This window comes from Crinia signifera, chromosome 19 (assembly GCF_055691185.1).
Source record: "Crinia signifera chromosome 19, ASM5569118v1, whole genome shotgun sequence".
In the NCBI taxonomy this organism is placed as follows: Eukaryota; Metazoa; Chordata; class Amphibia; order Anura; family Myobatrachidae; genus Crinia; species Crinia signifera.
Window position 1 is genome coordinate 96,313,948 of NC_139226.1, and position 14,380 is coordinate 96,328,327.

Below are 14,380 nucleotides of genomic sequence, written 5' to 3' on the forward strand. Positions count from 1 at the left end.
TTAGGTGAAGGCCAACAGGCCAGGTAGCTATTGAAAGCACAAGGGAGGGAGGGTGGGATTCCAGACTCAAAGAGGAAGCAGCATCATCTGACTCCCCTTTATATACTCCTGCATAAGGTTCCACCCCTTTTCTACATAATTGGCTGAACTAACTATCAATCACCTGCACTTCTAGGGTAATGAACTATTCACACAACTTTATTGGGACAATCACAAAATTCACAGGCTCTTAAATGCCCTCATACAGCCCTCGCTTAATCTAATGTGCGTCGTTCAGTCATCCTCAACCGCAGGCTAAATCAGGATATATACACAGGTTGTAGTGATTATCTTCTTGTACTGGCTGCATTTACTGGTAAATATAACGTCAGATGGGTGTGGATCATAGCGCTCACAGTTATTCGCTTCTCGGCCTTTTGGCTAAGATCAAGTGTAGTATCTGTTCTTATCAGTTGGGTCTGGAACGCCCCCTGGCAGAGAATAGAGAAAAGCTGTACCGTAGTATCCTGCTACTGAGCATGAGGTGAGTAATCCACCTCATGTTCTGGGTAAGGGCTAGGGAAAGCTGAGTATCGATGCCCTGCTAGGGAGGGAATACCATTCTTTACCTGGTAGGGAGGGGAGAAGCATCGGGCTTTGAGATGGGGCTCTTGTTCAGGGGTCTTTGCCTCTGTGGGAGAGTCACTCGAAAAGCCCGGTCTAGTATCCACTCCCAGGAAGAAGGGAAAAGCTGGGACCGAGTAGATTGCTCTCTGGTCCGGGGGTAACATGTCGCCCCCGGCCAGGGAGACAGCGAAAAGCCCAGCCCAGTACTCAATCCCTGGGAGAGGTGAAACGTCGGGACTGAGTAGGTGGTTTCTTCTTCCTCAGGTGGTCCATTTGGGCCTCTGCGGGGGAGACTCACCGAAAAAGCCCTGTGGAGTATCCATTCCCATGCCGGGGGTCGGAAAGGGCCCACTGGCTGAGCGGAGAAACACTTGGTCGGACGCTGACTGGCTGGCTGCTTGGAGTCCGAGGCTGCACTGTGCCCCCGGGGAAACTCGGGGGTGCCGAACATGCACGGGTGATCCCAAAATCACCATGCACTAGTAAGCACTAGCACTGCGCACTTTCCCTCTAGGTATGCGCTTCACGTCCTTACCTCGTCCTTTTGGATGGGGTAGGACAATTTTTCACACCCCCCACCCTGGCCTTCTGGCTAGGGTCCTTTATTATTTATTTCTCTTCCCCCTCTCACGTTTGTCACTTTTCACGTTCCTTGTATTTTTTTTGTAGTTTGTCACGTTTTTTTTGGGTAGTGTGGTCGACCCTTTCGGGCCTTCCATTTCCCCAATGTGCCGAAGCTCTCGCCTTTTGGGGAGAGCTTCGGTCCCCCCGAGGACGACCCCGAGCCGCAAGGCGGAGGGAAGTCCACTGCGGGTCTCTCCAAACCATGGGGTGCGGAGGACCCACCGTCCTAACCCTTCCGGGGGTTGAGGAATGAGGGTCTCTCTAAGCTTCGGCGAAGAGGACCCACCGTTCCCTATTTTCCCTTCTTCGGCCTTATGGTTCAGAGGGGTTAGGGGAAAAACGGGGCCCTGTCTCCTAGGAGACGGACCCATTCGATCGCACGGCCTCCTTTGCACGTGTTTAGGTACAGCACTGGTGGTGGGGAGCACACCTCGGGCTCCTGAGTTTTTTCAAACTCATAGCGCTCACAGTTATTAGGCTGAAATGCACAAGGTCAACAGACAGACAGAATGTCGTTGACATGAAAAAAGTTGACATAAGTTTTTATTATGTCATTTTTATTATATCAGTTTGTAGATCTCACTACCTGGACCTCAAAATAGTGTACCGCATCCCCTCGTATTGGCTTGCTTTGCTATTGTACCCAATCACAGTCCACGTGGATGGTAAAATATGAAAAATAAAATTCACGTCGACCATTGCTTGTGTCAACCATTGCCATGCCGACCTTTTGACCATGTCAGCCATATGGTGTTTACTTACCTTACTGTTGACGTAGACACTGTTAGCTATCATCCGGATCCCACAACAGATAAGAACTATGTGTATATATTGGCTCACAACTAGATGTCGTCTCCCCTGCACCATCGCTAAAGAACGATCGTTCATGTGTAATCGTTAGTACAATCGTTCACTATTTGACACTAAATCGTTTGTCCAGGAGTTCTGAGGAAATACTTAACGACATCAGATCATTTGCCAAATTGGGTACTTGTGTATTATCACGGCGCCCCCCGATATTAAGTCGCACGATTTTTAATCGCATCGCATGCCATAGACAGCGATGCTATGGGATTTAAGCCCCCTATACGATTTTAAATTGTATAATTACATATACAATGTTAAATGCACCCCAACGCCACTCCCAGTATGAACGTGAACCCGAAGCATGGCGAGCGGCGGCGGTACGTGTCCTCCGACCTTTTCATACCCCCACTATCCACGTCGGCGTTGAGTTGATTTCATATAGTGTGGCGAGTGCTGCGAGCCCCGCGAGATAGTGGGCGAGCGGCGGCGGTATGTGTCCTCTGACCTTTTCATACCCCCACTATCCACGTCGGAGTGGAGTTGATTTCATATAGTGTGGCGAGCGCTGCGAGCCCCGCGAGATAGTGGGCGAGTGGCGGCGGTACGTGTCCTCTGACCTTTTCATACCCCCACTATCCACGTCGGCGTGGAGTTGATTTCATATAGTGTGGCGAGTGCTGCGAGATAGTGGGCGAGCGGCGGCGGTACGTGTCCTCTGACCTTTTCATACCCCCACTATCCACGTCGGCGTGGAGTTGATTTCATATAGTGTGGCGAGCGGACGCGTATTACTTTACATGTATTCCGCGGCCGCTCGCCATGCTTCGGGCTCGGTGGCTCGCTGCGCTCAAAACACTATATAAAATCAACTCCACGCCGACGTGGATAGTGGGGGTATGAAAAGGTTGGAGGACTCCACGCTTCGGGTTCACGTTCATAGTTAACATTGTAAGCCCCCATTTGGGTGCTTATACAATTTATAATCGCATCGCATTGTATGGCATTGTATGCCATATACAATGCCATACAATTTTAACATTGGGGGACATCGCGGAACATCGCATCGCATACCATCGCATGCCTTATGGTCCGCGATGCGATGGGCGCCGTGATAATACACAAGTACCCCAAATTGTGTATTCATTTTAAGCTACATGCACACCTGACAGAGCAGCGAATCGTTACACGATTTATTTTTTGCTTTCTGAGATCTGCAATTATCCTATGAATATCCGATTAACTGTTTATACACTGCTCATTTATTGCTCCCATCTGACCAATAGATGTCTCTAAAAATCGCTATGGTGGTGGTGCTCTATGTCAGATGGTCTCTGTACACTACATTCGTGGCACAATCTTGCTGGATATGGAGCGAGGGAGCTGTGAAGACAGAGATTGAAGGTAGGCGCAGACAGGGACTGGGATGGAGAGGTTGTGGGCTAAAAACCGTCACAGCTCAAAGTGCAAGTAAAAACTGTCACAGCTCAAAGTGAAAGTACATTGCAGAAGCCGGCATTTTAACTAGTAGAACATGAAGTGCAACATTAAATCATCACCATAGACTAAACTGTACTGTCTGCATCTCGCAGGAGAGACATAAGCTGCTCGAAGATACATAAAACATAGCTTCAGAAATGTTTTGTTCCCTGGAATATTTTGCCTGCATCTAATGGCTGTTTTCCAATCGCTTGCTTTATATCTGACAAAATAGCAGATTTGGGATTGGCTTTTATAAACACGCTAAGAGACTGAGTAAATAGAGCGCTGATAGAATGAATGGGCGATCTCTGCCAATGCTCCTGAATAGGCCGGCGTTAGACATCTGTGTGTGAGAGCGAAGCCTGTACAAGTCCTTATACCTTTTATGTGCTTCACTGCCTAATAATACGTTGTGCTCCTGCTTCTCTGTGCCAGAATGCAGGCAGGGGACAATAGTCATCGGGACACCTGTCTGCAAAGTACATCCTGTCAAATGCAGTCTTGTCCCCTGTGGACTGTGCTTGTGTGCCACTATTTCATGGATTCAGAGTTTATTGATGGCTTGTGCTTAACTTTGCATCAGTTCCCCTGTATGAAAGTGGGAGCGCCATTTTGATCTAGTTTCGGGCCTCATTTTCTTGTATATAAGGGAGAAGTAAACCAGTGGAGAAGCATTCTAGCATCGCTTCAGAACTCTCAGCAAATCGCTATGTGTGTAGGCCCCTTATGATATACTGCTGTGATTTACTGTACGTAATATTATAACAGTACTTTGATATACTGAACGATGCTGTGTGATGCTGCTGTATAATACTAGTGCTATGATATATTGTACAGTACTGTACTGTAATATATGGTATTATACGATAATGATACGTTACTAGTACGCATTTCTTTGATGATTTGAAAGTCCTACCGTGTGTTTGTTCCTCTAGGGCAGGGGGAGCCAACTCCAGTCCTGGAGAGCTACCAACAGTTAACGTTTTCCAGGTCTCCTCGCAGAATCACAAGTGAAGTAATTAGCTCCACCTGTGGATCTTTTGAAATGTGAAAGTCAGCAATGAGTGCACCTGTGTACCTGTGAGGCAAGCTAGAAAATGTGAACTGTTGGAAGCTCTCGAGGACTGGAGTTGGCTACCCCTGCTGTAGGGCACAGGTTCTTAAACTCGGTTCTCAGGACCCCACACAGTGCATGTTTTCCAGGTCTCCTCACAGAATCACAAGTGAAATAATTGGATCCACGTGTGGATCTTTTAAAATGTGTCAATGAGTAATGACTACGCCTGTGCACCTGCCAGGTGACCTGGAAAACGTGAACTGTGTGGGGTCCTGAGAATCGAGTTTGAGAACCACTGCTCCAAGGAATCTTGCTGGTTTGTTCCGCATTGTGTATCTTACCTGTCACGGTAACCTGATGCTGTGTGGTACCCCGCGTCACAGAGTAGGATAGCCTTACACAGTGACAACAGCATCTTGGCAATAGAGAGGTAGGTCCCTTGTTCACTCGTCTGCAAAACGTATATCCATCTGATATTAGCAATTAGAAAATCAGGGCACAGACCGTGCCTAAATCTGTGAGCTGTATCCGGCTAGTGGTAGATGATGAATGTTATACATTATACATGGTGGGTCACCTGTATGTAACTGTACACCTTGCGTGTAAAGACGCCCACTGCCGGCTTGTGTGATGCGATGGCTGCGTATGAAGACACCGCAGCGGATCATCTGCGTGAACATCGGACATCTGAGTGACAGTTTACTCTAGATGTCCGGTGAAATAACTTTGATGGACCCAGTGAAATTGCGTTTGAGGGTGTGTTGGTAAATGGGAAGACACGTCCCCATTTTCTAGAATGCTGCTCATCACCGTCCTCAAAGCCTGCATTGTGCCAACCATGCTGCAGCTTTTGGGACAATCGCTGTGGGTGTGTGTGGGTGTGGGTGTGTCTGTGCATAATATCTTCTGGCCAGGTGTGTTCTGGATTTCAAAGGTAATTGGGTGAGAGATTGGATTGTTGATAAAATCATGCCGTGTGTGGGTACCTTTACAGGGAAGACAATGTGACTATAGCTCCATACACACTAGAGGGGATATTCCGGTTGACTTGCAAAAGTGGCGAATTTTGAAGCTTTTCGAGTCATTTAAATGCCGCCCACATGAGGGCCCGCACCGCAAATCTCCCCAAATGCATGTGAATGGCTGTTTTGCATTGTAAAAAAAAATGTGCGCAAATGGACAAAACCATGTTGCACTGCAGGTGGGACTGATAGAACATGTGCAGAGAGATTTAGATTTACTGGCTGCAGTGAAAGAATAAAGCTGTATAACATCTGTGGGCCACATGCAAAAGCAGCCAATATTTACCCTGCACAGAAACAATATAAATATATCTGCTCCCCTTGGATGGCAACATGGTCTGTTCCAGACAGAATTACTTGGTCTATTTTGCTTTACTCAATACCCAGGCAGAACAAGGATAGTATAGAGCAGTGGTAGCCAACTCCGGTCCTCCAGAGCTACCAACAGTTCACGGTTTCTAGATCACCTAGCTGGGGCACAGGTGCACTCATCACTGACTGACCCATTAGAAATGATCCACAGGTGGAGCTAATTTCTTCACTTATGATTATGTGAGGAGTCCTGGAAAACGTTAACTGTTGGTACTGTAGCTCTCGAGTACTGGAGTTGGCTACCCCTGGTATAGAGCATTTGGTGCTGGTGACACATTTGTGAAATCAAGGCGCGCACACAGAGGAACCGGCACTTGTTTACACTGTAGGATGACTGTAGAATCCGTCCCATTTGTATGCACTGCATTAGCACTAAAGCAGCCCATACACGCTGCGATGCGGGCTGTGCGTTATGTGCTTTGAGGTGCGCGCTCCCACGGCACCTCATCGCACAGTACAAAAAGTATGTGCTTGCACATACTTTTTGCACTTAGTTGTCATCACATTGCATCGCATTGCTCATGCACAGGCAATGCAATGCGATGTGATGCGTGCTAGGTAAGCACTGAACGCATGCCCGTATCGCAGCGTGTATGGCCAGCTTAACAATATCTGGGAACATATGTAGGGTAACGCCAGCTATGAGGTGTTCCGTTGCTGTGACTCTCCTCTCCAGTACAGTGATTGAAAAGCTTCCTCAGCAATTCTTTAAATGCAGAACACACTCTTCCCAGATTCCAGCTGCAGGCTGTGTGATCAGACTCCTGTATCCAACACAGAAATATCCACTTTCACCTGTTGCTGATTTATGTATTTTATATGGCCTTGCTAGCTTGTTTTTACATGGCACCCCCCCTGTAATTAGGACTGTCTGTACAGACTTGTTGCTTTGCTATGTTTGGCAAAATTACACGGTAGGCGCTTCTGGTACGTTTTTTCTGCTTTCTGGGTTTATTGAAAACACCCGCATATCATTTAACTATGTGGTTTCTGGATGAGGATCATTGTGTGGCGCAAGTGTTGTGCCAGATTCACGTTAATCTACATACGGCCCCATTTATCATTGATCGCATTTACAATGCGATCTGGGTGGAATATTACCGCCCAGGATCGCATTGTAAAATGCGATCATTTCACCCGAATGTATTACCTGCTAGTCGCAGGGACAGGGCTCTGAAAGGAGCCCGTCCAAGCGATGCTGGAAGCCGGGGGGTCTGCGCATGCGCGGTTACACGCTGACACCCCCCCCCCCGCGCGACCCCGCTGCCGCTCGGGCAGTGCGATGTGTAGCCATAGGCTACAATGGGCTATTGCCATATCAGAATGGCGATAGCCCAGGGGTGCGATGCCGGGCTGCCCGATGTTGATACATCGGGCAGCTGTGCAACCCCCATAGAAACCTATGGGGGATGCGGCCGGCAGCGCTGCAGGGGGGGATCGCAGCAGGGATCGGAGATTCCTTCTGCGGTCCCCTGTGCTACATTAGGGGGATACTTAATATTTGCGGTTATCCCCCAAAAACGGGTGTTTTCGGGGATTTAGCCGCAAATATTACTTGATAAATGCGGCCCTAAGTCACTAATGTGAACAGATAAGGGCCCTTATTCTGGTTCACTCGCAAAGGCAAATTCCTTCTCAAATGGACAAAACCATGTACACTGCAGGTGGGCCAGATGTGCAGAGAGAATTAGATTTGGGTGAGTTATTTTGTTTCTGTGCAGGGAAAATACTGACTGCTTTATTTTTACACTGCAATATAGGTCTCACTTTGAAGTAAAACCCCACCCAAATCTAATTCTCTCTGCACAAGTTACATCTGCCCCACCTGCAGTGCATATGTTTTTTTCCATTTGAGAAGGAATTTGCCTTTGTGAGTGAACCAAAACGTATTAGGCCAATGTGTGGGCCTGCGCAGAGCCAATATACTTTACTCATATTATGCTATGAATATTGGTATAGGCCCATTACTGTTTGTCTAACGCAATAAAAATAAAAAAACTAGGGAAAAAAAGCGTTGCCACAGTAATGAAGCAGGAAAAGGATCTGTATGCGTGACAGCAGGTGGATGACAGTGGTTTAAAGACAGACAGTGGCATCCTGCTAAACCGAATCCCAACAGGGTCTAGCTATGTACCCTCTTCCCCCTACCTCCCTAACCCTAATCCCCCCCTACCTCCAGCCTAATCCTAACCCTCCCCTAGCAGCCTAAAGGTGCATACACACTGGGCGTTTTTACCCAGCGTGCATAGAAAGCGATGATGGGGGAAAATCGTTGGGCTGAATACCAGCAGATGATGCAGGACACGCATCAGTGCTCACCACGCGTCAATGGGCCGTACACCCTGGGCGGCTTTTCAGGTGCAAGCTGCTTTCAGATGAAAATCTCCCAGTGTGTACGGGCCTTTACCCTAATCCTCCTTTCTACAGCCCCACCCTCACAACCACAGTCTAATTCTAACCCTCCCTACCTGCAGCCATATCCTAACCCTACATTTTCTGGGGGAGTGAAATAAAATGCAGGCATTTTCAGAGTGGGTCTCTGACATCAGCTCCGGCCTTGTTCAGCCTGTCCCAGTCACAGATTAGTGGATGCCTCAGAGTTATTTGAACAGACTGCAAAGCCCTTTCGCTGGTTCGGGAATTGCGTACGGTTCTGCGCGTGTTTGGCCATCTGGGATAGTTACATAATTCATTCTCAAATTTGTAAGGGGCATTTTCACTTTCTGATGGGTGGCGCAATTTATTAGCAGACAATTACTACTTCTCAGATTATCAACCCATTCTGGTTTGCTAAGTAAGCTGCGAACATCGCAGTTTACCGAGCACCAAAGCCGCCACTTGTCCGAGCGCCCGACACACCGTTAACATACGTGGGGATCTATAACTAAGACACGTCCCCTCCCATGCATCCGCTGCAGGAGAAATCATTCAATGGTCGCAGATGGTCAAATGGTTTCTCATTTGCAGTGGGAACTGACCTATTTGCGAGCGCCGTGACGAAGACAGGGCGGGCTGTTGACATCCAGTGACAGCCCTTACCCTCCCCGCAACAATCGGCAGTTTATTTATTGGATTCAAATCACCCACATAGTATATATGCACTGAGCGATTTTACAAATGATCCAGGAGTATAGCTGTTGTCCTCAGATTGAGGATGTCGTTAATGACTCGAGGAATGGCGCATAAGTAAAGATATTGTGCATACCCACATGAAAATGTCATTTTGACTGGTCTTTATTGTTAATAGTTTCATCTTGTCTAGTATACACACCTTTAATCCGGACAACTACTGGGACTGTAACAAAGAACTCACAATTCATTTCCTCCTAAATAAAAATATTGTGTTTTTGGAGGGGAAAATCCGCCATAGATTTAACACGAATTTGCACTTTTGCTGAACAGCGGAGTGGCTCTAGCAGGGTATTGTCAATGAGATCTAGGATCTGCCTGCCAGGGACCCACAATCCTGACTGCGCTCCTTTCCAAGCACAATATTTTGTTAGAAATGCCTCAGGATGAAACTGTTTAGTTACTTTTGTTCCGGTGTATTTTGCTTGTACTGTTTGTGTTTTTCTTGGGGATGCTTGGAATCTGCAATGCGTTCAATGGATTGTTAATGCGACTCGCTGAATACATATTTTCCGTTCCTGTGATTTTTGTAGCCTACATTGTACAGATTAAAATGTTGCAAATTCCGTATTTTGTATAATTTGATTTGTATAATATATAGATTTTCCCTATATTAAAGGAAGGACTTTGGGCCTGATTCATTTTCGCAGATGGACCAAACAATGCTGCACTGCAGGTGGGGCAGATGTAGCATGTGCAGAGAGTTTTGCTTGGGGGAGTTTTTTTTTTTATGTGCAGGTTAAATACTGGCAGCATTATTCTTACACTGCAATTTAGATTTCAGTTTCAACACACCTCATCCAAATCTAGCTCTTTCTGCACCTGTTACATCTGCCGCACCTGCAGTGCAGCATGGTTTTGTCCATCTGCAAAAATTGCTCTCGCTCTCTCTCACTTAGTAAATATACCCCCAGACATTAAGCAGTAGATTAGTCTTATGACAGCTAGTAGCCTCTCCCAGTTGATGACTGAGTAGAGCAAGGTCAGTCACTGTTCTATGTGCTGCTGCAATGTGTGAGGCAGCTGTTGCCGCAGATGAATCAGAGATGAGTGAGAGGGGAAATTCCGCTTCAGAATAATTGTCATAGGTGACTGTTCATACCATGTTCTCATTGCCGCCCCTGCAAAATCCCGGGTTTTTCTTGCCGGGTTTTTGGCGGGGCACAGAGAATGGATACTTTTCTACCCCGTTCATACAGCACCTTAAACCCGGGAAATTCCCGTGTATGACGCGTTCACACTGCTTCCCCTGGTCTGCCCTGCCAACAAGTGTGTGAATATAAAAGCAGCTTTGATTGGCTGTTGAAAAAGTAGCTGTGATTGGCTGTTTTAGAAAGCAGCTGTTATTGGCTGGCTGAGGATGATGTCATATAAAGTGGCCTGTTTTTTCCAAGCACACTGCATTGCTGGAATCATGGCTGATGAGATGCTTTTGTTTTGCACCATTTTGCTGTTTCATGCAGCAAATGAGAGCTTGCTGCAGCTGCTTACATTGTGCTACCTTGCACAATGCACTTTGAAGAGGAGGAGAGCGCAATTTCTTGCTGAGAGAGACAGTGCTCGCCTTCATTATGTGCGAAGGAGAAGAGCTTTCATCACCTCCAGCGTTACCTCCATATTGAGGTTCAGCACATCCAGTACCCGGCGAATGTGGACCAGAGACTGCGGAGTTTATTCACTACCTGTTGCTGCGTTTTGACGATGCCACGGGCAGACAGGATTTTGGCGATGTTGTAGTAAACAACGGAGTCCTTCACTGTGCCGGTCACTTGCTTTTTTATCTCCTCCTCTCCTCTCACTGCTAGCAGCTCGAGCACTTCCTCATCCCTCCAGTGCGACATGTCTGCTCTCCTCGACGCAGCATATGGACGTCAGACGCAGCATGAAATGGACGTCACGTCACATGATCACATCCGCCAATGAGCTTCTTTTTTTCCATCATGTTTGAAAAACCCGTGTCTGCGCTGTTCAGACTGAAGTACACCCGTGTTTTACCCAGGAAAAACCCTGCAAAAAACCCGTGTGTAATTCCCGGGGCATAACACCCGGGAATTTCAAAAGGACGCGTTCACACTGAGACACGACACGGGAAATTACCGCTCGCCCTGCCAAATACCCGGGTTTTTTAGGCAATGAGAACGGGGTATCAGCAGAAATCCATTTGACCACCTATAGTGTCATACTGTATTAGCTTATAACTGCTGACACCTTGCTACAGCGTCTGTTATTATTCTATGATCGCTTCCACATCAGACACAGCAGTCATTTCTTTTAACATTTTTTGAATGTACTTTCATTTGTTATACAGTTCTTTTATACAATGTATAACAAGCAAAGACGGAATGGGGATTGTGTTACATTGATGGACAGCATGCGGTCATTGTGAACCCCACCTGCTTTGTCATTAGATTTGTTTGTTAGAACATGTAATACTTGTGTAAGATGCAGCTGATACTGTATGCTATTACAGATAGGGCCTGATTCTGTTAGCCAGGCTGCAATTTTTGCTGATGGACAAAACCATGCTGCACTGCAGGTGGGGCAGATGTAACGGGTGTGGTATAGGGGTTCGACAGTCGGGATCCCGACAGTCATTAGCCCGATGTCGGGATCCCGACAGTCATTAGCCTGATGTCGGTATCCCGACTGGCCGGACCCAGACAGCATGGTGAGCGCAACGAAGCCCCTTGTGGGCTCGCTGCACTCGCCACGCTGCAGGCACGAGCTATGTGAGCCACCTGTTCTATTCTCCCTCTATGGGGGTCATGGACCCTCATGAGGGAAAGTAGCCGACGGCCGTCGGGAACCCGGCTGTCGGTGTTTTGACAGTTGGGATTGGGTAAATGCCTGTCGGGACCCCGTCCGGCACCTGATGTAACAGGTGCAGGTTACATTTGAGTAGGGTGTGTTTACACTGAAATCTAAATTGCAGTGTAAGAATAAAGCAGCCAGTATTTGCTATGCACAGAAAAAAACAGTAACTCACCCAAATCTAACTCTCTGCACATGTTACATCTGCCCCACCTGCAGTGCAGCATGGTTGTGTCCATCTGCCTTGCTAACAGGTATGAATTAGGCCCATAGTCCCTCTATTTCTTACATCAATAAAGTGCGATAACCTATTACTGAGGTCAAGGGTAGCATGGGGGCCATGTGAATGTTATAAGAGCGCCAGCTGCAGTGTGGGGATGTTATTGCTATGGGGCCTGGAGGATTAGGGGGCCTGGATACAGGTTAGGAAGTTACTTTTAAATTTGCCAGTTTTGCCTGCTAAGCAATTGGGTCCGATCCATTTCCCAGCCTGAGGTGTGTGGCGTTACATTCTCAGTTAGAGGAGTAGTAGTGGGTGGTATAATGGTAAGGGGCACTGTAACGTGGCATAATCTGATCTCGATATAGCATGGAGGGCTCTATAAGATTACATAGTAAGACCTGGGGCATGGTAGTGTTGTGCTATTTGAAATTGAGGCACTAGATATGTGGCATTATTATGAATTGGGGCACTGTAACGTGGCATATTTTGAAGTGGAGGGCACATATTTAAGTTCCTCTAGGATGTATTGAAAGGTAAGCGGGTTACCAAGATTGACACTTGAGTTCTATGACAGTTATACTTTCCCACTTTCACGGAATGAATGTCTGGGACACTCCTGAACATTATTATTTTTTTTTGGGGGGGGGGAGGGGGGGGTGCCATGGACTCTGGGAAGCGTTGGTAACTCTCTTGAGACTTTCCTACTGAATTGGGCTTCATCACAGCATCACCCACTAAATGTTTTGCCCCTGACCCTCTGCATTGTAAGGCGGCCTAGTGACATAAGCCTATGACATGCAATACACCGATGACAGTCCCAACTTACACAGCATTAAAGCAATCACTAAAGCAAGTTACCAGAGATTTTATTGCTGCAGTTAAGTGTCGCCTGATGAAAGAATGTGTCATAGCATAACTATATACATACATCTATAATCTGCCTACAGATCAAAGGGCCACCTAAATTGCACATGGCCCCATATAAAAGCTGTAATGTGCCCTACTATTATAGAAGTATAATATAAAAACATTACAGAGATTTGTCTGAAATTTAAATATACATATAAATATGGGGGGGGAATCGCTCCACCTCTGGAACTGCCACTGATAGCAACCCATAAGATTCTGATGACCGTTTTCTAGGATGCAATAACCCTATAGTTCTCAAGCTTATTTCTCAGGAACCCAAACATCTCACATTTGACAGCTGCACAGGTGTAGTTATTACTGATATTCCTCAGATCACCCAACAGGTGTAGTTATTACTCACTGACACATCCCTCAGGTCACCGGCTGGTGAACAGGTGTAGTCATTACTCACTGACAATTCCTCAGGTCTCCCAGTAGGTGCACAGGTGTAACTATTGCTCACTGATACATTTAAAAGCTCTACAGGTGGAGTTATTTTCACTTGTGATTCTGTGAAGAGACCTGCAAAACATGCACTGTGTGGGGTTCTGAGGACTGAGTATGACAACCTATGCAATAGGCCATAGGTTCTCAAACTCGGTCCTCTGGACCCCACACAGTGCATGTTTTGCAGATCCCCTCACAGAATCACAAGTAAAATAAGTAGCTCCACCTGTGCATTTTTTTATATGTGTCTGAGTAATAAGTGAACCTGTTCACCTGTCAGGTGACCTGGAAAACATGAACTCTATGAGGCCCTGAGGACCAAGTTGCAATAGATAACAACAAATGGTTTGGTTGCTATTGGCAACACGACTATGTTAATTTTTAGCAGCTTTAATTTACCCATGTTACCATTAGACCCATCAGCATAAAAGCAGTGTCATTTGTAGTAAGCATCCAGTGCCTGGATATTGACGGGTTGCTGACATAACGACCCGGGTGAGGTGCAGTGTGAAAGCACCCAACCATATAACGTGGGTCGAGCAATCTGGCAATTTGACTTGGGTTATAAGAAGGGTTGAACTCAGGTGGCCCTCTGTATAATGGGAATGCAACTGACCCGCGATCCCGTATCCAACCCATGTTTGCGTTCTGAAGGAGGTACTGAAATCGCTAAAACACTGGCTGGAACAAAAATCACTTTCTATATTGGGCTATAAACCTTAATAGGAGGGTCCATTTTTACTCAATCCCACATTTTTCTGACCCATGACAAGAATATTCCAGCTCTGACACATCTGCAGTGATATTCTGTATCCGTGAGCAGTGCCAGGGCCCATTCAGATCCGAGATGGAAAGATTTGGATAGATGTAGGTGTGTGTAAAAAAAAAAAAAAA

General features: G+C 46.7%; 1 protein-coding gene and 1 pseudogene across 2 annotated transcripts in view; both read left to right on the forward strand.

Moving 5' to 3' along the window:
* The window catches only part of PLEKHG5 (pleckstrin homology and RhoGEF domain containing G5), a 254,737-nt gene that overhangs the window by 99,215 nt on the left and 141,142 nt on the right, over positions 1-14,380 (forward strand). The window lies entirely within an intron of this gene.
* LOC146044441 (U2 spliceosomal RNA) lies at positions 401-541 on the forward strand (annotated as a pseudogene).